Source organism: Ixodes scapularis, unplaced genomic scaffold (assembly GCF_016920785.2).
Source record: "Ixodes scapularis isolate PalLabHiFi unplaced genomic scaffold, ASM1692078v2 PGA_scaffold1__304_contigs__length_218370807, whole genome shotgun sequence".
Lineage (NCBI taxonomy): Eukaryota > Metazoa > Arthropoda > Arachnida > Ixodida > Ixodidae > Ixodes > Ixodes scapularis.
This window is the reverse complement of record NW_024609846.1, coordinates 210,868,208-210,895,648: the sequence shown is the minus strand read 5'-3', so window position 1 is coordinate 210,895,648 and position 27,441 is coordinate 210,868,208.

The following is a 27,441-nucleotide window of genomic DNA, read 5'->3' as shown; positions in this document are numbered from 1 at the left end:
TATAAACGTTTTGAAGTAAATAACCAAAAATAAAGCGTTGACGAACGCGCGTACAAGATGCCATTTGTTTTAAGTATTTGCTTTAGAAAAGTTACTACTGCTGAGGCCAGCACGTGCGGCGCGTGAAACACCAATTTCTGTATTCTCCTTGATGCTTGGGTAATATAGCAATAGGTCTATAAAATATTCGCGACTTTGGTGTCAGGAGCTCAGTTTTGACTAAACAAACGGCAGCAACGACATCGCGACAGCACAAAAAAAAAATGAAACAATAAAGAATATTTCACGTCGTGCAGCACGAGTTGACCTCGGTGAGTCGGCGTGGAGGCGTACACTTAGTCCCATTTTCTGTTAACAAACATATACTCCCCCTTGCGTCTCAAGCGACTTCCGGCCACACCGTCTTTGCGAGCCTTTTTATCTTGCATCTGTCACCAGTGCTAGAAAGCATAAATGCGACACGGACAACAAAGTTGGATATTTAACGAGGGCCTTCGGTTGTACAATTTAACATCTTGGAGGAGATAGGTTGGTATAAACGAACATTTGAAAATGTTTAACAGATCTCGCTCTTCTTCGTTCTTTTGGCGTTCACCTGGATACGTGGTGGTTAAACGTTTCATCGACAATTCGAGCAGCGGTGTTATGCTGAATTTTGTTCTTTTTTTTTTTTTCTATGTATCGGAAGTTTTTTTGGGACGCCACAGAGCCGTATATTGGGGGATTTTGGACAATGGGCGGACCGAATTTCGCCGCCAGCGCCGAAGATTCCCCCTGCGGTTAGAGCGTAAACTAAAAGTGCGACACAAGGTCGACCAAGCAGCAGACCGCTACGTCATTAGAAACTACATTTAAAGCGTGAAATAGAAGCGTACAATCTTGGCGTCTCGGTGACAATGGCGTCAATAGCAAATCAGCAGAAATGATCACAACTACGCAGTTTGCTCTGGTATGGAGCGCTCGTTCGTTTATTCTACCGTTGAATACGGACGTGACGAAAACCTCACACGCGCCAAATTTTCAGTCACCAAGAGTTATATATCTTTGTACTCTAGCGACGCTAAAACGGCTTAAATTCGTCAAGTCACATTTTTAGAGCTCACGACCACCACTAGGGAGTGTTTCGCGGCATGTGGTTGGCCATGAGATGCTCGCATATTCAAACCAATAAATGGCCGAACTTTTCCAATACACGGCCCTGGGACGTCAAAGACTGGAGCGCCGCCTGGTGACGTTTGCCATGGAAAGAGCCTATACTTTGTTTCACCTTACGATGGACCGGAATGGACACTACGAGTTACCGGAGCCAATTCATAGCTCGGAGGGTGTCACGTGCCCTTTCGTTTGGGCGTAGCGACGCGGGGAGCGCGAAGTCACGTGACAACCTACGAACTATGGATGGCTCGTGTAGCTCGTAGCGTCCATCGTGGTACACTGCGAGGTGAAACGGAGTATATCTGACTACGCCAAAGAGCCTAAAACCTGTTGCTTGTGTGTGTGTATTTTCTTTTCTTACTGCTAATTGCTAAGCAATATTCCTCAAAGGAAGAGAATGCGAACATAGACATCAAATATAAACAAAAATGTGACGTCTGTCGGTACGCTTGGTCGGTGTTGGCGAAATTTGGAGGCGCGAAGAGGCGTAGCCATGATGAGCCCGACACTGCGGCACCGGCCGCCGGGGCGCCAGTCGCCCAGAGCCCTGGATCTTGCTAGAAGACAAATTTTGTGTGTGTGTGCGTTTTCTAGAAACAGCAAGTCGCCCGGCGTCTTTTTTGTTTCATTCGTTTTTAGACCGGCCTTCGCTGTTTTTTTCAACTTCAACTCAGTTGTTCTAGCTAGAGTCACTAAATGTATTCTGAGTACCAAAACTCCCTGGCTTGAAACGCCAAAATAACAGCTCAATCTTTTTTTTTTTCTTTTTTTTACTGTAGTCATTATGAGCGTTTAGAAACTATGTTTTTTCGTAAAAACAAATGGAAAAGGCTCTTCTCGTAGGAACTTTTATTGGAAATTAGTAGAGAATGCCAGGTGCGTGGTGTTTTCATAAAAGTCTAGTTTATAAGATTTTGCGGCGCAATTAATATCGTTTTTATACAACCATGTCCCACCCGTGATTTCAGGTGGCGCTTCCCGGCCTGGGTGCGTCGCATCCGCTTGGGAGGTGGGGATGAAACCCCTCCACCGTATATGTTTCGGCGTCAAAATAGCTGATCAAAGCTAAAATTGTACAGTAATATAATCTAGCAACATCCAGTGACTAGTTCGAGCAAGTCGTTCGGGCATGCTGTGTGGCCAGTTTGTCGTGCCAGTACTGCATTGTGCACGTTAAAGACCCCAGGCTAGCAGCCGTACTGCACTGGATAAATTTCACATCTACAGTGGGTAACAATGTCGCCATACTCTGGAAAAGTAAACTCTTACTGTCTGAACAACCAACGACTAATTTGTTTTGTAAGTAGTTTGCGAGTGTGGTGCTTGCTACCGTCACGCCGTCACCGTGCCTGCTAGCTGATTGACTTCAGATGTGAGTTCTGTAATTTGGTACTGTTTCCAAATGCCTGTATAACCACGTGATTTTCATAGAACCGTGCTTCAGTTCAAGATTCAAGATCACAAAACGAAATTTAGCACATATTGTAAGGAATGACAGACAATGAGGCAGAAGCAAACGGAATGAACTGAAGATTTAACGGAGGCGAACTGAAACAAAAGCGAACACACGTAGAGAAAGCATCAGTGAGCGTCGTCGGCGGCAGCAGCAAGTGACGGCGCATCGACGGAACAGCTGGCTATCGCGAAAGAAAATCCGTGAATGAATCGGCAAAAACAGCGCTCGACTCTTTATCTAATATGCTCGTCATCTCGAATATTCAACCTAGAACGTTCGAGAAACAACTATACTTCGTTTCATCTTATGTTGTACCGTAGCGAAGGTTTCGAAGCGCGAGCTCATAGCGTTGGCAGCCGCTCCTAAGTTCCGAGAGTTTGTGCCGCCCAGATGTGCCCCAGAGCAAGAACCTCGCGCTTGTAGCCTTTCCTGCGGTACATCATAAGGTGAAACAAAGTATTGGCCGAGATTGACTAGGCAAGGTCCTTCTGATCTCCTTATATCTTAAGCTGGGGTCACACTGCTCATACATCATACAAAAGACAGTCTGTAAACAAACGTCACCGTAATATCCGCGGTTCGAATGACGCGTGCACAAGTTCCTGATTAAACTCATCGTCATGCGGCATTCGAAGCACAGATCTCGCGGTGACTGGCGTTCGAATCTATTGGGAGTATTCACTGGACGCCATATTTGGGGGCGATGTTTAGAGCTCATGCTCCGAACGAGCTAACGTTAATAGGCTGCTAAGGCCGGCAATCTTCGTGGTGCGGAATGCACGTGGCGAAAGAACTGTGGAAGCACGCCGTCAGCACGCGCTGAGCAGTCGCGCACACAGCTATGGCTGCCAGTGAATACTCTCTATAAGGGTTATTCCCAAAACGCCATATTGTTAAGGACGCTGTTCACAGCGCATGCTCATAGATAGCTCCCATTTATTGTCTTCTAAGAACAACAGTTCTGATTGTAGGGAATGGATGTTGAGCGTGCATTCATGTGCACTCCTCGCAGGCACTGCAGCCAAAGCTATGGATACCTGTCCGCTCCCGGACCTTGGACGCCGATCAAAGCTGTACACGCGCAGTGTTCACTTCTTCTGAAATGCCAGAAACAAATGTCTTCAAGCATTGTTCTGAACGTGCGCTGCGAAAAACATTCAACAAGATTAGCGGCGAGATGTTTTAGTGGCGCCCTCCCACGGTTCCCCCTTGTGACGTCATTACTTTGCAAACAACAAGTTCGATGGTGTTCGTAAATAGCATAGTGGAAGCTTGAAATCATAGCGCTCTCAAAGGAACACTGCCAACACCGTCAAAATTAAAGTTATTTTATTCCTCTTATTTCCGTCGATGATAAATCCTTTTCTGACGTCATAGTCAGCGTTCGGCCAATCGTGGAAGGCCGACCACAGGGACGCTTTCGGTCACGCACGTCGCCAATTGCGTCCCTATATGCAGAATTATGCAGACTGTCTTTGGTGTATAAGCTGTATGACCCCGGCTTTGCGCTCGGGGTAAGAGTACACGCGAATCTTCTAGATCAACGGAGAATCGTATCTTCTCCATCATGCACGTGGCAATACGTTCACCCTCAAACTGAGGCTGCAGCCAATGCCACACGCACGAGAGCTCGAGGTCGCAGCTTTGAAGCGTTCTTCCGTAGAAGGAGGAGTCGCGCTTAGAAATGCATGTCTCAAAGCCAGGAGCCCGGGCTAGCTCGCGCCTGTAGCTTTAGCTGCAGTTTCAGCTTAAAGGGAAACTCCGCCGAAAAGAAGGACAGACACGACGAAGTCACTCATTTCAATAAATCATGAGCGTAAACCAGCGCTCGTTTGCTCGAAGCGCTTAAGGGGTATCCACACGAAGGAGAACTCCGCGGACGGATGTCGTGACGTCAACATCCCGGGAAACTCCGTCCCCGGCTCCGCCGCGTGCACTTGCGGAGCTTTCGTGCTGTCAGCACAAAGCCTCCGCGCCTCCGCCACGGAGGAGAATGTGCCGCGAGGCGTCAAAAAGGGATGACGTATGTCTCACGTGATGCGCGATCCGCGGAGGAAAGGGGCGGATTTCTCCTTCGTGTGGATACCCCATTACCAGAGCTAAAGTTAGCCGCAGTACCTAGGAGAGGGATTTGGAAATCACGTGACTGGCTTGGTAGGGATGCGGGGAAACATGGCGGTGCCCCGGTGAGTGAGCGCTGCTCGCTCTGGAACTAATATGCCGTTGTAGCTGCAATATCGGGCGCGTTCGTCAAGGGGTATCCACACGAAGGAGAACTCCGCGGACGGATGTTGTGACGTCAACATCCCGGGAAACTCCGTCCCCGGCTCCGCCGCGTGCACCTGCGAAGCTCTCATGCTAAAATACGAAGCCTCCGCGCCTCCGCCACGAAGGAGAACGGCGGCGCGAGGCGTCAAAAAGGGATGACGTATGTCTCACGTGATGCGCGATCCGCGGAGGAAAGGGGCGGATTTCTCCTTCGTGTGGATACCCCTTCAGCAACGAATGGTGCAGGAGGCTTTCGCTTTGCCTTACCTCACTTAAATCGAAAAGCATGAATAATGACCTCGCCGCATTTTTAGATAGTATTTTGATTCTAGCCATTTCTAAGCCTAAATGAACGCGATAGTTGTTGGCATGGCAACGTCTTTGGAAAACGGATTGCCTTGACTCAATCGGCCGGGTATTGATAGCCCACAACAGCAGACAGCGTCCGAATAAACCTTTTTCTAAATTTCCCAAGAACCGAGGTGCATGCTACGAGTGTAGTTACACGCGTTGCACGTGCTGGCGTCTGCAGTAGTGATTGTTCTAAAGCAAAAGGTGGCGCTGCAGAACCCAGGGATCCTGGGTTCGAGCCCCACCCCTGCCCGTTTCGATCTGGATGAGCATTGTACCGGCGTGCGGTCGTGTATCACTACTGCGTGATGCACGTTAAAGACCCCAGGCTAGCGGTTGTGCCGCACTGGCTAAATTTCTCATCTACAGCTGGGAGACTCGTCGCCCCTGTGAGGCAGACCAAGTTCTAGGCTGTATAAACACACACACAACCCAATTTTTAAAGCAAAAGGTGTAAAACAAATTTTGCCTTGCACGCGCGTTCGTCAAAGCCTTATCATGATTATTTACTTTGAATCTTTTATAAGAGGAAGGCCAGCGCGCGCGGACCGTAGAATTACACTTGCATTGTTCTCCTCGATGCTTGGGTAATTTATGGTATATTCGGCTGGTCGTTTTTCGGCCTCTTGGAGCGCTCTGAAAAGCCGGTGCGCATTCGGCTGGTCGATGCCAGGCGCTCGAAGTATATTCGCCGGGTTCTTTCGGAGCGCTCTCGAAGCTCCGACTCTTGCCGTCCTCCGAATCGGAGCGGTTTGAGGCGCTCTGACTTGGAAGTGGGAACGCGCGAGAGATCTCGCTGCCGACCGGTCACGTGACTCCAGCCATTTCGCCATTTTGCTTTTGTGTCGGAAGCGGACGTCGAGAACGCAGCTACTCCGCAAAAAGAGGGCTGCGAAAAACAGCGTCAGTCTCGACGCCGTCACCGTTGTGTTGTGCTCCCCAAAATGAGGTGAAATGTCGTTGAAACGAAGACGTTTAATGTTAGTGGTGGCACCGCCAGTGCTGCTGGCGAAGCTAGCAGACAGCGACAACACCAGCAGCTCGGACTACGACGACGAGGACCGTGTTTGCGAAGCGAAGTTTGCCGAGTTGTTTGACGCACCTTGTACCTAACGTTGCCTTGTACCAACGTTGCCTTGTACCAACGTGGCCTTGTACGGTGCCCAAGGTCAAGGCCTATGTGTTTATAGTGCGAACCTACTCGGACAAAACGGTAAGAACAAAAGTACGAGAGTTTTCAAGCTGTAATGTTGTCTTTTTTTAGTTTCGCAGGAACTTCCGCTTGGCACGGCTGGCTTGCGATGACCTTATCAGCGTCCGCGTTGACGGTTGCCATTTTTCAAGGATTTACGGATGGATGGAGCACTGAATACTGCTCAACCCTTTGAGTCCAAAGAGCAAAAGTTCCGCTAGAGGGCGGCTCGCGCCGTCTTGTAGTGGCGCACGCCACCCTCTCTCCGCTCGGCTTGCCGCTCTGAAAAGTTGAAGAGCGTTCGGCTGGGCGCGCCGATTCTCTCGCTCCGATGCGGAGGCGCTCCAGGATCTGGTAGCTACGACTCGGATGATTGGAGTGCTCGAAAATGACAAAGCGAATATACCATTAGAAAAAGGTCTATTGGGACGCTGTCTGCTTTTGCGTGCTATCAATACCCGGCCGATTAAGTCAAGTCAATCCGCTTTCCGAAGACGTTGCCATGCCGGAAATTATCGCGTTCATTTAGGCTTAGGAATGGCCAGAATTGAAAAACTATCTAAAAAATGCGGCGAGGTCATTGCTCATGCTTTGCGATTTAAGTGAGGTAAGACAAAGCGAAAGCCTCCTGCATTATTCGTTGCTGACTAACGCGCCCGATATTGCAGCTACAACGACATATTAGTTTCAAAGCGAGCTGCGCTCATTCACCGGGGCACCGCCATGTTTGCCCGCATCCCTACCGAGCCAGTCACGTGATTTCGAAATCCCTCTCCTATGTACTGCGGCTAATAGCCGTGGCTAACTTTAGCCGCTGTTAGCGCTTCGAGCAAACGGGCCCAGCTCGCCTCCGCCTTATGACTCATTACGGAAACAGACTTTTTTCTTTGATCCTGAGAAGGAAGTTTTCAATTTTGTTTAGTTAAATCGTCATCAGGGAGGAATAGAACGATCTCAGCAGCCAGTTTTACTACGCCACCGCATACGCAATGCATCGAGAGAACTTTAGTCTTTCTGCGCGTGCGACAACCTCGCTGGAGCTCTGCGCGTGCAGGGCACGAACAGTCTCGTGCACTCCCGATTGCCACCTGTGAACTAAAGTTATGGCTGGCTCGCGCATGCGTCGAACGCTTGGTGAGATCGGTATATTACATCATGTTGATATTTCTTTAAGATCATCTTATAATATCATGCAGTTATCAATGGAAGAAAATTTGCTGTAGAGCACAAGGTCATAGGCATACAATCGTACGCTGGATGATAATGGCTAGCAATATCGTTCATTGCAAATTATGAAATGAAGCGGGCCTATGGGAGAATCTTGAGTAACGCTAAAGATGACATTCAGAAAAGGGGGGGGGGGGGGGGGGGGTATTGTGGCCGATCATGGGTTGGGTATATGAATAGCCTCTTCTATACTCACAAAGCCTGACAGTTCGACGACGGAGCCATAGAATGCCCGGTTGCAGACTTTGGAGCGCGAGGATCTGGTAGCAGAGAACATTTCTCGGGGAACCTGGTCGTCAACGCACAGCTTTTGTAGCGGCGAGGACCCGACACATGGTTTTCAAACCCGACAAGCAAAGAAGCGATAGCGCCAGGAACGCGAGGAGCACGAGCGGACATTCCATCGCTCGGGAGAAGTGTGTTTCGGTGTCTCGCCACAGCGGTGCGCCCGTCACGTGGCTCCCCTCTCATCTGTTGTCTGCCGCTCTATCTTTTAAATTTTGGCGGCCGCTTCTCGTGGCGATCTGTCAGACTTTGTCACTATAGAGGAGGCTATGGTGTATGATTAGACAGGAAAGCTTGAACCCAGGAGAGACGATTGCTATTCACGTGTAGGTTAAACGTTTAAACATTACTCTATTGTGAGGAACACGGTCGATAGCCTTTGAAATATCTATAGAGGCTTTCACGCAGCTGTGCATGGGCGCCGCCATAACCGACCTTCAGTTTTTGTTCCCTCTTATTCCGTTCGCTCCACTTTATAATTACCACAGCAGGACAGGTTATTGCCATTTTAGATGTCACGGTGCCCTTCTCAGTTCTCCCTAACATAAGCCCTTGTGGAGGCTCGTCGACGCCGGCTTCAGTGGCTCGGCATCTCGGTACACAAGAGAAGGTCGGCTATGCGGCTACATCTGGCGCGTGTTTGAAGCGTCTATAAAGATTGCATCAGTTTGTTTCGGAGAATGCACGTTAGTTTATTGCTACTGATATAAGGCATCGACATCCATATAATTCATTGATTCACTTTTCAGTTGGGATGAATGTTTATTAACAAACAGGACCGCTGTTAGCACGTGCGGATGTTGAAATGTTGATGGAATTGCTTATGTCATGATATATGAGAAGGAAGGTTGGAAGGAAAACCGCATTATTTTTTTATTGTTTCATACGTAAAACCTTCCAAAGAAATCAGCTCATTACTTTAAAATTATACGTAGTCAACGACAGCTTAAGAAACTCGATGCGTGTTGAGTCCCGTGCATCTCTTTATCGCTCTCCAGCCTATCAGGTTGCGGCGTTAGCCGATAAGAACGGCAAAGAGCGATTCACCCAACAGGAGGCAAGAACATATTAAGCCACGCTCGGTGTTTCAAGCATCTCAAGCAGTGTACGCACTACTTGTGAACAAAGTCCGTCTACTCTCGGTGAACGCACATTCATCGTGTTCTGTGTAAGAGCCGTAGCGAATCATGAGGTCGAGAGAGTTTCCGTAGAAATGCTATCTGCGCATGTAGCATTTCCCGTCAATGGCTTTCATCTTTCTGTTCATTGCGGTGATTGGCTACCCGCCTGCTCAGCGGAAAAATGAACATGCAGGCTTTGGAAACAAACAGCGTATCTATGACGCTATACTCCGCGACAACTTTTCTTGGTAATGCAGTGGAAGGCACAGGCCCGCATCCCCTCTCCCATTTTGAGTGTGCGCAGGCTCTCCTCCTCTATCCGGAAATGAAGGAGGAGGAGAGCCTGCGTACACTCAAAATGGGAGAGGGGACGTGGGCCTGTACCTTCCACTGCATTGCCAAGAAAAGTTGTCGCGGAGTATAGTAAATACAAGAGAGATAATGTTATGTTGCAAAACACATTGGCGGGCATGCCTTGTTTGTAGTTATTAAGCATGGTCTGCTTTCTGGGTCATTCCGGGGAAACAAAGTTTGCGAGTAAATATCGAAATTCTAATCGATTTGCGTTTTATGATACCCAGGAAGTTACAGTCCTCAGGACCTTTACGATCTTTTGTGAAGAAAATAAAAAAATTTACATTTTTGTGAATATGGCTTATAGGATTCAATGACTGTAATCTAAAATGTTCCCGGGGAACATTGCGATCTGTGTCGCTGTTCAGTTGGAATTCTCACATTAGTGCATGCGATGAGGTGTTGATGTCCGAGAAAGTTGGGGATGAATTCCTAAAGGTGTCCGCTGACGAGAAGTGTTCCGCCATGGTATACGTGTCGATCCCGAGAGCACGAGGGCCATTTCTCTCCAAGAAAGGAACTTCTCTTTAGCCTTACGTAGTGTGTGCGTCCGACTCTTTCCTTGGTTCCTAATGAGCGTGGTGCATGCTGTAATTTCTGGATCGTTAACGAACTGCGCAGTCGGAGAAGATTGCGGGCTTATATAGAACAGAAGCTATGTGTGCCGCAGGCAGCTTTACCAACGCTGCGCAGAAAGGGAGGCGCGCGCCAGAGCGAGCCAATCAAGTCATCGCGCCACGACCACGACGATGGTCTTCCCAATTAGGAAGAGCCGGGCAAAGGAGGATAAAAACGGGAGGACACAGCGGGGGTCATATAGTCGATAACATAAGGCATCTCGGTAACCCCACACTGGGGGGTTACCGAGATGCCTTACTTGATGAGTTTGACGGACTTGATGAGTTTGAGCAGAAAGGATATTCGTTCATTGTTTCTCTAGTGTTATGTGTGCCTATTCTTGATGTGACCTCCGACCTGCAAAAAAATGTTTGTAATGTACGTCGATTTTTTTTTTATTTGTTTAATGTTTGATCCTATGTTGAACCTTGTTCTACGGATCACTATTATGTAAAATAGTTTCTCTCGTTGCTGGTGGGGAGGAGAAACTCTGTCAAGCGACAACAGTCTGCTTTTTTTTTCTTCCTCCCCCTTTCCCCTGGAGAGAAACAATAAAGTTGAAGTTGAAGTTGGTGACCCTTCAGAACACTTTTTTTTCCGTCTTTCTGCCTTTCTCTTCCTACAACTGTAGTTTATCGTTTCCATTCGAAATGAATAATTACCTTTTTTGTTTTCAAAGGAAAAGCTGGATGCGCTGACATGGGCTATGTGCATTACACCTGCTTTTGATCGGACGCGCAGGGCAAGATGGCAGGCAACAAAACCTGAGATATGAGCCCACAAGCGCTACTTCGTCTGACTTCCGCTGGATCTTTGCGAGTGCCTTGTATAAACGAGACATAAGCAAGGAACGAAAGACAGTACCGTAGCGGTGTTTGACTGCAGATGCGTTGTTTTTCTTCTTTTTTTCCGGTGTGTATTTAACAAACTTACTTACCACAGCATCCTTGAACTTAAGCACATAAGTTGCGCCTGAAACGATGTTCAGCAAGAACTACCTTGTTTGCAGAGAATGGAAATAGTTTAGTTTGCAGTGAGACCATAAGTTGCGCGAATTTTTCTACTAGCCTTTGCTGTGACATTTCTGCGAAAACCTTGGGCCACGGTAAACCTTCCCAACCACAATATGTATGCAACTGAATGAACCCCAAACACGTACAGATCTGTTATTTGTTTTTAATTTCTCCAAATTTCAGTCTGAATCCCCATTAACCAGTGTCTGATGCAATGCTTTTTGTGTAGACAACGTGCTAATTGAGGCGTTGTTTATCGGCATTTTTATGTCCCTTCCACTTTCTACATTTTCTATTTTTCGCTTACTCCTGTTTCGGGTTCATTCATACCATAGCAAGCTTCTGCTGGCTTATCTTTTCTCAAATTGTTTTATTTCTTTCAACTGTTTATCTCGGTATCATTACTTGTTGGTTGGTTTTGCACTGTTATGAGCGTAAATTGCTACGGATGATTTTACTACCGAGATCAGTACCTAGGTTGTAACTTTGCTTGCACACTTTTTTAGATCTTTCTCAATGACCTTACATTCAACAAACAATAAAACCCGGCTTACAAAAAATATTAAATAATAAGTAAGAGCCCTAACGAGCGTCTGGTAAGTATATATATATATATATATATATTGAGAACGAAGAGGGGAGAAGGTGATTATTGAATTTATTGCATGAAAGTTAGGGAAAAATAGCGCGGGCCTTAAATCAGCAACGGTTGTCGTCTACCCAGTTAAGCGAATTCGAAACTAAACAGTACACAGAGAGCTGGTCAGAAATTGAGTCCGCCGAAACCAGTGGCCAGGATGGTCTAATCGGTTAAGGCGTCGCCCCGGTCAGGCGAAGGTTGCGGGTTCAATCCCCGCTCCTGGCCCAATTTTTCGCCAGCTCTCTTTCCCTTTCCCTTTCCCTAACTTTCATGTAATAAATTCAATAATCACCTTCTCCCCTCTTCGTTCTCAATATTACTACGGCTGCACTTGTCAATCTTCACTCAATCCCATTATATATACGGTGCAGCCTGTCCCTATGGGGAGGAGTGGTTCCCTAGATATCCTGGAAGACGGGCCCTTTCCGACATTTGCAAGCTGAGATGACGTGCCACGTCACTGCCGCATGTCGGAAATAGCGCGGGCCTTAAATCAGCAACGGTTGTCGTCTACCCAGTTAAGCGAATTCGAAACTAAACAGTACACAGAGAGCTGGTCAGAAATTGAGTCCGCCGAAACCAGTGGCCAGGATGGTCTAATCGGTTAAGGCGTCGCCCCGGTCAGGCGAAGGTTGCGGGTTCAATCCCCGCTCCTGGCCCAATTTTTCGCCAGCTCTCTTTCCCTTTCCCTTTCCCTAACTTTCATGCAATAAATTCAATAATCACCTTCTCCCCTCTTCGTTCTCAATATTACTACGGCTGCACTTGTCAATCTTCACTCAATCCCATTATATATACGGTGCAGCCTGTCCCTATGGGGAGGAGTGGTTCCCTAGATATCCTGGAAGACGGGCCCTTTCCGACATTTGCAAGCTGAGATGACGTGCCACGTCACTGCCGCATGTCGGAAATAGCGCGGGCCTTAAATCAGCAACGGTTGTCGTCTACCCAGTTAAGCGAATTCGAAACTAAACAGTACACAGAGAGCTGGTCAGAAATTGAGTCCGCCGAAACCAGTGGCCAGGATGGTCTAATCGGTTAAGGCGTCGCCCCGGTCAGGCGAAGGTTGCGGGTTCAATCCCCGCTCCTGGCCCAATTTTTCGCCAGCTCTCTTTCCCTTTCCCTTTCCCTAACTTTCATGCAATAAATTCAATAATCACCTTCTCCCCTCTTCGTTCTCAATATTACTACGGCTGCACTTGTCAATCTTCACTCAATCCCATTATATATACGGTGCAGCCTGTCCCTATGGGGAGGAGTGGTTCCCTAGATATCCTGGAAGACGGGCCCTTTCCGACATTTGCAAGCTGAGATGACGTGCCACGTCACTGCCGCATGTCGGAAATAGCGCGGGCCTTAAATCAGCAACGGTTGTCGTCTACCCAGTTAAGCGAATTCGAAACTAAACAGTACACAGAGAGCTGGTCAGAAATTGAGTCCGCCGAAACCAGTGGCCAGGATGGTCTAATCGGTTAAGGCGTCGCCCCGGTCAGGCGAAGGTTGCGGGTTCAATCCCCGCTCCTGGCCCAATTTTTCGCCAGCTCTCTTTCCCTTTCCCTTTCCCTAACTTTCATGCAATAAATTCAATAATCACCTTCTCCCCTCTTCGTTCTCAATATTACTACGGCTGCACTTGTCAATCTTCACTCAATCCCATTATATATATATATATATATATATATATATATATATATATATATATATATATATATATATATATTATTTTTTACATTTGTATTGGTTATAGACGCCAGAACTACGGACAAAAAGTCAAGGAATGTTGATTTGGCGGGGTCCGTGCCCCGCGCACTTTGCAGACGGCTGCGGCTATACAAAAATAACTACAGAAATTTCAGAAACAAAATACATACATACATGAAAGAAATAAAGGTTTTACAGGTTTGCATCACATACTATAGACCTTTTCATTCTAGTAGTTGCCCCACCGGCGGATAGAGGGCGCTGATGCAGTCGGCGCCATTAGGTTGCTTCAATTCGGTTGGTTTCGGTTTCAACGTGAACGCGGCTATGTTGCTGTTTTACTTTCCTTTTGCGTAATTTTCTGATACGATTATTTTCCTTGTAACACAACCAATGAAACATTGGTATTGAGACATTTTGAGGATGACGAGGGGTATTTGAGCCTAAATTGCGGGCTGTTTTTTTTACCAACTCCTTTGATGTATCTGATTATGGTCGGTTGCGAAACGTCTGACTGATGTACAGGGAAGATTACCATCGTCTACGCCCGTGCCCGATGACCACCAGTTTCCAGAAAAACCAACTAATGAAGAAACTAACACGTGAATATAAAGAAGTTTATCGAGAGCTTGATTAGCAATGAGCTGAATCAGCCAGAACAGATGAACTCGCGAGTTTACTACTCACTGTTTGGTCTTTGTGGGCACCCAACCTTTAGTGAACTTTGCAAACTAAAAACGTATCGTGTAATGACGCAGATATTTGATATAAACAAATTGTATCGTCTCGGCCTTTTTTTTAAAATTCAGTAATTCAGCATGTTTTGACAGGCCGAGTAGGAAATTTCTTATATTATCAACCCTGCTAAAGTACTCATAAGCAGCATTTCGCGATATTGATACTTGGAAATAAATTCTTTTTATAGGAACAATCGCTTACTCAAGATATTATATAAGTGACAAGCCTGTCAAATTAAATCTGAGATTTGTCTTCCGTAAAATTGGCCAAATAAAATTAAAGGCTGCAGGAGGAGAAATACCTCGGAAAGTTCGGCTGAGTTCTAGCGCTAGGCAACACTTCACAGATTTGTGTGAACAAATATTTCTTTGTTTCAACAGATTCGCTCTGTAAATTTCGGCGTCGCTAGCCACCAAAAGTAGAGCTCTATTCGCCATCGACAATCCTGGACTCAAGTAATTGCTATGCGAACGGCTTCTTTTTTTTTTTTTTTTTCGGAGTTAAATATTGCGGATTTTATATACTGGCAAAAATTAAAACAGCGTACGCAAAAAAAAAAAAAAAACGTCGTCATTATTGCGCTGAAACCAAACTGCGTTTTGGATTAGCAAATAGAAACGAAGTTATTTCTTTGTGCACGCTATTCCAAAACTCACTACTGTTGTCGTGGCAGTTTCTTACGCGGGAAGTCCCAACTGGTTATCTACATATAATCAATAAATAAATTAAATGACTGTCGAAGTGGGAGCGAGCACGGTATACATTTTCTTCAACTTCGTAAGTAAACCGACCAACCGAACGACTACGTCACAAAAGAAACGATTGAGATCCTCATACACATATGTAGGTGTGCCATTATTTATTATGAACAAACAAATCGCCTGATGTTGACGTAGCAGTGCTTCTAGCCTCAGATAATATACATGTTAAACGTTCGTTGCCTATCTCCTCCGCGAGTAATCTCAGATAATAATAAAAAAAAAAGATTTCGATATATTATAAATACAAGGAACGATAATTTCATGGAATACAGATAGTCTCCTTGCGCTGACTATTCTTGACGCCTTCCGATCCTAAATGCACGATATAAATATACGCGCTTCTTACTGAGAACGTTCCACCACTATTAGTAAACAAACCTCAGTTGTCATAAGGACCTTTGAACCCTCGTGATGTCTTAACCGTCGAGTAGACGTATCGGGCTCCAGTTTCCGAACTAAGGCAAGAAAGCGCGGCGAAACGCGACGAAAAACACGATTACAACCAATACAACGCATCCGCCAAGGCGCGGAGGGGAGAGCGGAGCAGCACCTTGAAGCAACCTAATGGCTGCCGCGTCACGTGATTCCAAGATGGCGGCGCCCATGCGGAGGAGGATGAAAAAGTCTATACAAAAAGCAGATACAGTAATTTAGAGTTTATAGAGTAAATGTCCACGTCGCCTGTGCAATATTTATTGAGCAATCAGGGTAGATTAAGTTTTAAAGATTGGGAACTGGAGTTGTGCGAAAAGGAAACTTTCCATTCTTCGGGGCGGCGGGTGTGGATGGTGGGTATATTTTTAATTATACATGACGCTTGTTTAAGAAAGCTCGTAAATTCAGGAGAGGAGAAACGAAATTATTGAGTCAAAAGGTAATCATAAAATTAATGTATATTTATGATTTAATATCGTGAAAACATTGTTTCTGTGTTAGCTAGGCAATAAACGTTTCTGATCAAACGCCATACTTGTTTTTGTAGCAATAATATTTTGTTCGGATTTGCTTTCGTGGTCATACTCAAAACAAGATGGCAATAAACGTTTTTGGAAATTTTTGGAAAAACAAATTGGGGTGTGTGTATGTTTATACAGCCTAGAACTTAGTCTGCCTCAACGGGTGACTTGTCTCCCTGCTGTAGATGGAAAATTTAGCAAGTGCAGTACAACCGCTAGCCTGAGCCTGAGATCCTTAACGTCCATCACGCAGTATAGTGACAGTGGCTCAGCAACGTGCAAGCACACCAACAATTTTCTATAATTTGCTAACGACCCGGTTACCGAGTTGATCCTACAGTAGAATTTTTGATAATTTGTTACCAAATATTTTGTACCCTTTTACTAATACGATCGAAATTAATCGGAAACGGAGTTTCACTTATATTTACGTGTTTATTGACTGATTTGAATGAAATTGCGTTTGTTTTGATTTCAACAATATATAAACCATTTGGTTGGGACCACGAAAAGAATCTAGACTATATAAACTTTTCTTTGGTTATTACCGCATCCGCGTCACTGGGGAGGGGACTAGTGTCACCAGTGTCACAAGACAAAAAGGACATCTTTAGAAATGTTCACAAGATCATTAATATAAATATTAAAGAGCAACGGATCCAAAAGCGGCATTGTGGCACGCCGTACTTTATCTGTAAGAGTAATGGAAATTTACCGCCCATGATTACAGATTGCTTGAATTAATTTAATTAAGAATACAAAAAGGAAAATGATGGATCACGGGTACCATACCTGCTTAGTTTCTCAAGAAGCGTTTTGGCATTCAGGCAATCAAAAGCTTTGCTGAAATTTATGAAAATGTCAAGTGTGAAAGTCTTTTTTATATATATATAATGATTTTCTTTTTTGTAATTAAAGCGCAGATTTGGTTGGTTTTCTTTTTCTAGCAACAAGTTGGGATTCTGAGATTACAAAGCGTTTGCAAAAATAAAGCTATCAAGACGAAAAAAAAATTATTTTCGAGTCCCTTAGGAAAAACAAGCAAAACAGAAATAAATCTATAATTAAATAGAACATTTTTCTCGCCACTTTTTTATATCCCAAAAGCTTTTGAGATTTATTTCTTGTGAGAATTTTCCGCATGACAAATACAAATTAAAAATATGTACGAGTCATGGCGTTCTTTTATAAAGGATAAATGTTATAGGTTTTATTTCGAGGTCATGAATATCGCAGGTTTTGTTTTTTCCTAGGCTCATAAAAACGCGAAACATTTCATGCTTTTGTGTCGGATTAAGAAACAAAATTTAGGTATATCAATGGGGTTTTTATGTGTAAATGTTTATGGGGTGTGGAAGCGTAACCGCAGGAAAGAAATTTGAAGCACACGACACTTCTTTTAGGCCTTCCAGCGTATCTTTGAAGTTATCGTCCGAGCCTCTCTTACCGCCTGTTCTCTTCAGTTCTCAACAGACCAGCCCGGTCGCTCGAACACGGACGCATACCACTCCGCGAAAAAGCTAGAGAGACAGAGATTTATATCTCTGCCGAAGTCTCTGATGCAGCCAGCTGTGGAACCGTGCCGCTTGTGCTAATTCACGATAACAAGACGAAAAAGGAAGTGCTTGCAAAATATCCGATCTCTTTTAACGCCGACAGCTGATTTAATCCCTTCGAAAACTGAATCCTACAAAAACGAGCATCCAAGAGGCCGACACGCGCCCTTCAATGCGTGCTCTACGTAACACAAGAAAGAAATAAAGTTTATACATATTAAAAAAAAAAAAAAAAGCGAACATGAAGAGTGAGAGTGAGAAGGGGAGGGACTTGAGCTACTGCGCAAGTTGCGGCGTGCAGGCGTAGCAACGCAGCTAACACTCGACTCGGACTCCTCACGTCAAAAGTGGATCCCTGTTAAAACTCCAAACAAGCGGCAGACTTTAATTACCAGCGGCCTAGACCCTACTCCCCTTTTCCACCTCCCCTTTCTCCCTTTCAATGACTCCTCGCAGCGGCGATCAAACAGACAGCCACTTTGATCAAAGGGGCCGCGATGAAAACTGGGCACGAAAAACTATGGCCGCGGCAGCAGACGGGCCGCTAGGCGCGGAGATTCGAGGACACCGCCTCTCGTAATAAACCCTATCTGCACCTTGTTTTGTAGGGTTCGAGTTTTTCGTCTTTCAAATTGGGCAGTGCGTTAGCGCTGCGTTAGGTAAATAATCCCGGACGCGAATAAATCGCGCGTTTTTTGTTCTTTTTGTTCGCATTTTCTATAGGCAATGAGCCGTGACGAAAGTCGAGATAACGCTGCGGAAAAAGAAAATTTCATTCCGTAAAATTCACAGCCAGGGCTGACCTCCAGCGAGAGTGCCTTAACTTATTTTACTGCGGTTTGTGGCGATAGCCACTGGGAAAAGAAGAGGAAGATCGCGTGGAATCGAAAAGGCCTGATAAGTTCCATCTACAGGTTCACACATATTCTGACGTATACAAGTTACAAAGTCCTTGGAGCTCTAAATATTGCTAAAAAATAATCCTTCCATCTTTTTTTTTATTATTATTATTATTGTATTTATCTCTTTTTATTGCTTTTTTACTCGATAAAGGAGTACTGGGTCGCTAAACCCGTTCAACCCAAAGTTGGGGTATAAGTTCGCAGAGCGTGCTGATTGGTCTCTCGCGACAATGACGTCACGCGGGACGAAATGTCACTCATCCAAACTCTCTCGGGGCTCAAATTCAAGCAAGGTTGAGAGACACAAAGTCGCAGCGAGCTTCATCAAAGCGCGCTCGAGCAAGACCGTCGGTCCAGCCGATCGAACGGCTGCACTGATGACGCCGCGTCCGCGTGTCCCTACATCCCTACGCCGCGTATGCTGTCTAGATTGTCCCCAGGCGGGCTGTGAATACTCGGAACTTTCCCGTCGCAAGATCGGCTTTGTGGAAGTTGCTGGTAACCACAAAGTGACGTCTCACAACTTTGTGAAGGATTTATTTGAAGCCGAAATCGTCTCTTCGGAAAGGGGGGGGGGGGGGGGGGGGGGGGGGGGGGAGAGATTGAACTTCATGATATTGTGAAGCTGTGCGCGGTGTAGGCCCGGCTTTAGAGCTCATCTTCCGCCACTGTCAACAACGCAATCGGGGTCACCCATAGGCGGTGTGTCTGGTGACGGGTAGTGTTTGAGAGATGAGGAGGCCACGGGCGCCTACTTCGACGCCCGTGACGCTCTCTTGTTGTCTTCTTCCTTTTTGTTTTGGGCACAAGTTCGCCCCATTAAACATTTAGTGTGCTATGTTATTCTTTGTTTCATTACCTCTTCATTCATGGCAATATGTCGAATTGACTTGTTCCGAGATTGAGATCGTATTATGTTGGAGTCTCAAGAAACGATTCGGGGACAGGTGCTAGTCATTATTTTGCGCTATGCGTATAACATACTCGCAACCTAACAGCTTAGATTGACCGGAAAATAGAAGCCCCGCCGCAAAGTTTTTAAGTTCTTTGAATATTCAGACCCGACGGCATCCGGTTCCAGGCAAGCGAACGTGGTGAACACGCAACTTGAACTTGTTTTAATGTTCGACGTGTCTCTCGGCAGTTGCGTCCTGGCGCATGCCTTGCGAGCAGCAAAGTACGACTGAAGGATCTTCGCCCCGAGCCTCCCACAGGGACGCAACCCTAAACTCAAGAAAATTTGTGATTTGACATGCTCTCTACCAAATAGAGATAAAAACTCTAATAAGCTCAGGATCTGGCATGTATGTACGTTCCACATAAGCTCCCTAACGCTTGAGAATGGAGGCAAAATTAAGTGTAGGATCTAACCTCTACGTTTAAGAAAAGCTCTCAAGCAAATTAATTAACAGAGAGACTCAAATAAGTCTAGGGTGTCGCTTGTACGCTTCAATTACGCTCTCTGTTAAATTCAGATTCATTCACGTTTATTATATCTACGTTATCGGAGTAAGGGAAGATTGACAAATGCAGCCAAAGTAGTATTGTAAATGAAGAAGAGGGAGAGTGATTGTTGAATTTATTGCCTTACTTTTAGGGGAAGGGAAAGGAAGAGGGAGAGAGAGCTGGTCGGAGCTAGCAGTACGCAGAGAGCCGGTCAAAAAATGAAAGAAATTTACAACTCCCTGTAACGCCGAATTAGAGCGCAGCTCTTGAGGAGAAGGAGGGGAAGGTACGGAGAGGAAGCTATGCCCCTCCTCCTCTTCTGCTCGCCTCCCATTTAGGGAAAAATTTTCCGCTAAATTTGACGGGGAAAATTTTCCGCTTAATTTGGCAGGGAAATTTTTCCGCTAGATCTAATGGGGAATTTTTTCCGCTAAATTTAGCGGGGAAAATTTTCCACTAAATTTAGCGGAGAAAATTTTCCGCTAAATTTAGCGGGAAATTTTTTCCGCTAAATTTAGCGGGGGAAATTTTCAGCTAATTTTAGCGGGGAAATTTAGCCATCATGCACCACGCGGTTATGCCAACACCGACGGCGACGGCGACGGCGACGCCGACGTCGACGCCGCTCAAGCCGGAAACGGGCGCCTAAGAGCTGCGCTCTAAAACTGAGTCCGTCGAAACCAATGTCCGCACGCAATTGTAGTGGTGAAAGAAACTTGGAAGGGAAGTCTGATTCCGAGATTGAATTTTGGAAATGCAGTGTTTTGTATGAAATCTAATTTCCAATCGAAGTTAAAACTATAGCAACACGGTTTGGGTAGATGGCGTTGGGAGCACATGGTAATACACCGAATCATGGGGTACAGTGTAATATGAGATGGTCGTCATTTGAGGGCAGGGAAGCTAGTAATAAAGTAGAATTATAACAGAGACTAAGAGAGAGTTATTGGGTACGATGGGGCACGGCGAGTTTTTCGCATTTGAATATGAAGGGCGTTGATACAAATTGAAGAGGGTAAACAAGAAAACTCGAAACGCAATTTTTGGCCGGCCGGGGGCGCGGTCAGGAAAAGTTAGTTGAGAAGAGCATTAAAGCAACCGAGAAGAAAATACGAGAACCGGGAATGTAGGCTAAACTGGATCTGGAGACGTATAGAAAGTGAATGTTGAATATGGGAAGCATCTAGGACAATTTCAAAGGAAGCTCGTTACTGTGTGAGGCCAGAACAGGAGTGTTACGAGCTAGTAGGTACAGAGCGAATTGTCAGGACATTGATACAGTGTGTGGACTCCATGGGGGAGGGGGGGGGGGGGGGGGAGAAAGCGAGACGGCTGAACACTTAAAGGGGCCTTGCAATCATATTTAACCGGATACCTTTCTTACGGTTTCCACGTCTCTTGCGGTTCGGGCAAGCCAGCGGGCACGGAGAGAGTAACTAAATATCAGTGCGCCATATTTTAACCGGACGACGCGGAAACCTCCTCCACCGAAGAGGGCGACCCGCGGTGCCGAAAGCACTTGATATGTGACGTCTTTGGTCCTGGGCTTACTACTTTTTAGAGCCGCTAAAATCTTCTTTTTAGTCGAAATACAAAATATAAGTGGCGCGAGTCGTTTCATTTATCTATAAAAGCAGTCTTTTTTTTTTTTTTCTTTCAGTATTTTAGATCAGAAAATAAACAAATGCAGCTTATAAAGTACGGAAACAAGAAATGACCCGTCGACATACCCGCCACCAAGCGGTGGAAAAGGCGGCGCATACTAGGAATGTGTAGTGTGATCAGGCGGCGACGAGCGGCGAGCGTAAAAAGGTCCCGGTTGTACGCGGCGGCGCTGCAGTCGAGGATCCGACCGGCTCCGAGCGTTCCGAAGGCCTTCGGCGAGCAGCTTTGGCTTGTTGTTTGGCCCTTTGGCGGCATGGCAGCGCGAAGTGGCTCCTGTTTTGAACTGATCCTTACCCCGTGTCTGATGTCGTTTGTGGCCAATAAAGTGTCATGCCGAATTAGTGTTTTGTCGCGTAGCAAATGCAATACGAGCCGCCCTGGCCGCCCGCTTCATACAGCCTAGCCAGAACATGCTTTAGTGGCGCCCTCTCGAGCCGTCGACTCGGAGTGCGGCAGCCGTGAGCGCTCGCTAAGCTCACTACTCCTCTAGTTCGCGGCCACTCAAGCAACCAAGGACGTCATGAAGGAGGTTATTTTTTGCTTGTTATTGCAATTTCAATTTTCCTAAAACTTTTAAAATAAACCGAAATTCGAGAAAAGAAAAGTTTCATTAGGTCACTACGTTCAGTGCGCTCAGGCTCAGTGCAAATTAAAAACCAGTAAAAAAGCCCTTGCAGGGCTCCTTTAATACTCTATTATAGAGGGCTTCACCCTGCAGTTCCCCAAGGCGATACCGATTTAGTAATGACTTTGGGATTTACGGGCTGCAGCGACGGCTAATTAGACGTTGGAAAACCGGAGATCACCGAGCACAGGATGGTGATCTCCGGTAGCATAAGTGGGAAGAAGAATGCAGTACAACGAACAAAAAGTTAGGGCGCAAACAAGCTGGTGAATGTTTAACATATTGGACAAAACCCGAGACTGGGGGAAAGACTAAAGCCGTTTACAACTCCCTGTAACGCCGAATTAGAGCGCAGCACTTGAGGAGGAGGATGGAAGGGTACTGGGGGGGGGGGGGGGTTCAGTTGACCTCGGAGGGTCACGTGACCTTAGGGGGGTCATGTGACCTGGGAGATCACGTGACCTCGGGGGGTCACGTGACCGGGGGGGACACGTGACTATGACGTCATCAGTCATGATGGCGATGACGATGCGGATGCCGATTACGTCATCGCCATCCGCATCGTCGTCATCATCACTGATGACGTCATCAGTGAGGTCACTGACGACGTCATCGGCACCCACATCGTCATCGTCATCATCACTGATGACGCCATCGTCACGTAAACCCCCCAGGTCACGTGACCCCCATAGGTCCTCCCGAGGTCCTCCCGAAGGAACCCGAGGTCCTCCCGAAGGAACCCGAGGTCCTCCCGAGGTCCTCTCGAAGGAACCCGAGGTCCTCCCGACGTCCTCCCGAAGGAACCCGAGGTCCTTCCGAGGTCCTCCTGAAGAAACCCGAGGTCCTCCCGAGGTCCTCCGAATGAACCCGAGGTCCTCCCGAAGGAACCCGAGGTCCTCCCGAAGGAACCCGAGGTCCTTCGGGAGGACCTCGGGTTTCTTCGGGAAAATTTACCCATAACGCACCGCGCGGTTACGCCGACGACGACGGCGACGGCGACGCCGCTCAAGCCGGAAACGGGCGCCTAAGAGCGGCGCTCTAAAAAAGGACAGCGCAACAGAAGGTCTCAAACACAGCTCAAGCTGTAATTGAGACTTTGTGTTGTGTTGTCCTTTTTAGAGCGCAGCTCTTAGGGGCCCGTTCCCGGCTTGAGCGGCGTCTCCGTCGCCGCCGGCGTAACCAAGGTCACCCCAAGGTCACGTGACCCCCAAGGTCACCGCACAGTCACGCGACCACCAAGGTCATCCCAAGGTCACGTGACACCAAGGTCACGTGACCCCCAAGATCACGTGACCCCCGAGGTCATGTGACCACCCCGAGGTCACCTGACCACTATGAGGCACGTGACCCCCTCCCCAAGGTCACGTGACGCCCCAGTGACGTCATCGTCACTGATGACGTCATCAGTGACGTCACTGATGACGTTACCGTCATCCGCATCGTCATTGCCATCATCACTGATGACGATGCGATGACGTCATCGTCACTGATGACGTCACCGGCATCCGCATCGTCATCGTCATCATCGCTGATGACGTCATCAGTGACGTCACGTATGACGTCACCGGCATCCGCATCGTCATCGTCATCATCACTGATGACGTCATCGGTATTCGCATCGTTATCGTCACTATTAACGTCATCAGTGACGTCACTGATGACGTCATCGGCATCGTCACGTGACCCCCCCCCCCCTCAGTACTCTTCCCTCCTCCTCAAGAGCTGCGCTCAAATTCGGCTTTCACTTTTTTTACCCCAGTCTCGGGGCTTTGTCCAATATGTTGATACAGTACAGTTTTTTGTATCAATCCGTAGGGTGGAAAGTGGGCGCCACCAGGTTGCGAAGAGGCACCATTGTCAGACAAATTGTAACTTTCCGTTAAAGAGAATGGTAAATGAATGTCTATCCTTAGCATCGATATGGAATTTATATGATGATGGTCTTTTAATTTCAAAATTTAAAATACATCGCTAAAAAGCCTTAAAAAGCTTCATTTTTGTCTGCATTTTAATTGGATATTCGTTAATTGTTGAAATTAGAAGTCTTGGCTAGGTGGCGCATGCCGCCATCCGATTAGATAGGTTCCACTCCATTTATCCACCCGTTGGCCAGAAGGGCAAACTGAGGTCAGGAAGCGACTTCGCTCTCCCGATCCGCCAGGTGGCGGCATGACTACTTGATCGCGTCAGGGGCGGCTCGATGCCACCCAACGGACACAAAGGCCATAAATACGGGTGCCGTCGTGAAATCATGGGGCACCATATTCTATGTTAAAATTTGTGGTCGTGTCCAAGACTCAACGTCCGCATTTTTCCCCCATTGAAGGATAGAGCGAAACTGCGTCTTGCAGTCATCTTTATTTTTTCGCTTAGGTTTCATTGCATATTTCTCTTTGCCAACCATATTAATTAACTGATGTAGTAAAGATATTCGCCCCACGCCGTCTTTCCCAAGAGTATAACAAGCATGTCCTCTCTCGACCGCGTTGTGCCATCAAAAACCGACTTGCAAGAAGGCACGCGCCCTGGGAAAAGTTTACCGAGTCAACAGGTTGCCTGAAGACGAAATGCACTAGCAGTGAAAGAATCCCTCTCAAAGTCCAGCTTGGGAGAGTCAACCGGTCGATTGATTGAGCGTCCTCGTGTCACGATGGCGTGCCGCTCTCTCCAGACAGGAACCGCCAGGGCGTCGTGAATCGAAACTCTCGACGCTTCCGACGCCGGTTTCGATCCCGCGTAAAAATAGGCTAGCCACCTTTTTTTGGGACACTAGAATGTCACAAAAAGAACCCTTCCGAGCTGCGGCGTATTGGAACGCAACACGCCCACGCGCTGTTTCCAAATAACTCCGTGCATGCAATGCCAAGTCTGGTACGGGATTGGCGTTTCCGCAGAATCAGGTTGAATGTAGATTTTTTCCTGCAATATGCTAAATAATATGAAACCTTATTTTAATTAGAGCCCTTAGTGTGCACGGTTTTACTACTCGAGAAGGGTTCGGAATGGGAAGGTGTACAAACTGTATGCTGCGTCGGTGCAGTGAGGCTTTCCCACTCAAACCAGTCTTCAATGCTCATGGGTCATCGGATTTTGGAGGATTTACTGCATCTTATTTTCGAAGATTTGTACTCGTTTATTACTAATTACAGAAAAAAATATTGGCACCGATAAACGTTCATTTTGAATAGATCTGCAAAATCCATATGGTTTGTTTTTTCACTAAATCTGAAGATGTCTCAATGCCGATAACTCCAGTTCATTTAAAATTAGGTATACGAACACAGCGAAAGCGAGAACGAAGACATTCACGAGAGAGCGTCGCCCATGGTGGTACAAGCATCCTTGTCGTTCTGAACGATTTCATGTAACATCCCACTTTCCCGCGCAACGATGCAATTTTATAGTAGTCATTTATACGCTTTAGAGCTGTAACTCATGTGCAAGACCACCAACCGAAAACGGCATAAAACTCGGAGTTCGCAAATAGTTCCAGTTCATTAACAACAACGAAATGGAAGCACGCGTGGGTATTTATTGAATGTGCAGAAATTACCCAAATGTTTTAATAAAATTGTATTTGCGAACTACAGGTATTGCATGACTCTGTAATGATTGATTGACCAAGAGAGAGAGAGAGACAGATAGGGAGAGAAGCCTCTGTTCAGATAAGATAATACACGCGAGTCCAAGCGTATTTTTTTGTTTTTGTATATTTTTTTATGTTACTTTTCAACGTGTGTAGGGAACGTAACCAAAAATATATTTTGCGAAAATCATAACATTTACACGGAAACAAAGTGTTGCGGGCACCAGAACGCATTTCGATTCATGAAGTTTTTGTTTGTCATGTTTGGGGACATTCACTACGCAAGCTACAAATATCAGAAATCTCAACTATTTTTCACTTATAATGAATCGTGGGAACTATAGAATTCAATTTGTACAGCATTGTGGAGGTTATTAATTTCGCGTCAAAAATGCGCGTTTGACGTTTTGTGACTAGATTTTTGAGGAATTATCTAAACAGATTCAATATCTACAAGATTAAATTATATGTCATAAATTCTTATTAAAAGGTTCTTTCTAGTGATATATGAATCATCGCTTTATCTCAAAAATAAAAATTTTAATGTCGCTCATAACTTTTTCTAAGGTACAAAGTTAAAAAAATTCAAGGCGCCACTAAAAAGAACATTAATATATTTTTTTTTAATTTATACTGATAGTTATTTACCCTTCTCTCGTCTTTATTCATAAAAAAACATGTGGCATCATTTTGTTTGTTTCAAAGCTACAGCGCTAGAAAACGCTGTAACTTTGACACGCCGACATGTTTGCCCAATGTCACAAACGGATTATCTTTTGATTCCGTGTATTTTATGGCTCGATATATTTTTTTATGTATTCTGGTATTGGACTCAAAACAGTATTCCCGTTGCTCGTCATTTTTTGGTAATTTAACCAATAAGCCTCTTGTGCCCTTTAATATTGCAAATTCTAGGAGCTTTGGCTGTATTTTCTGCACAAAAGCGGGATGAAAACCTGTAATCGCTACAACACACATATATATATATATATATATATATATATATATATATATATATATATATATATATATATATATATATATATATATATATATATATATATATAACTGAGAAGAAAAAAACCCTTAGTGAAAAACAGCAACAACGGACGATTTAATCTTCGACGTTTCGGCCGGAGTCCGGCCTTCGTCAGGAAGACGAAGGCCGGACTCCGGCCGAAACGTCGAAGATTAAATCGTCCGTTGTTGCTGTTTTTCACTAAGGGTTTTTTTCTTCTCAGTTATATACCCACGCCTTCGGCCTCCCGCCACCATGCCCGTTATATATATATAAAGTAGTAGAAAGGTAAGTACAGTGGATCAAACCACATTCAAATATTTATACTTACGTATATTCGCGATAAGGTGAGAATGTTTTAGCCACCACGCCTGTCCCACTGCTATCCTTGACGGTTGTGCGTCCGGCTGACCAAAGTAAACCTGCCACTTCACTGGCAGACTTTCAGTAAGGCATCTGTAATCATTTACTCTAGTGAAATAAAAAGAACATAAAGTTTAGAAAAGTAAACAAAAATAACGTGTAACGATATTGAGCCCGCGTTGGTGGGAGGGCGTCTTGAAAGGTCCGTCCTTTGTCCCTCTTCAAACCAGACTGAGGAATTCCGCGAAGCACTTACCTCTGCTGCAGTAATTCTGACGAGTGCGGGAAAACTCCGAATGCGGCGACAAATGGGGAATGCACGAACTGGATGAATTTGCCCCGTCTTGTTCGGAGATTTGACATCCAGATCTTACGCAGTGCTTAATCCTCTCTGCTTTGCTTTTTTTGTGTGTCTGTTTACTAGGATAGTCCGCACGAAATGCT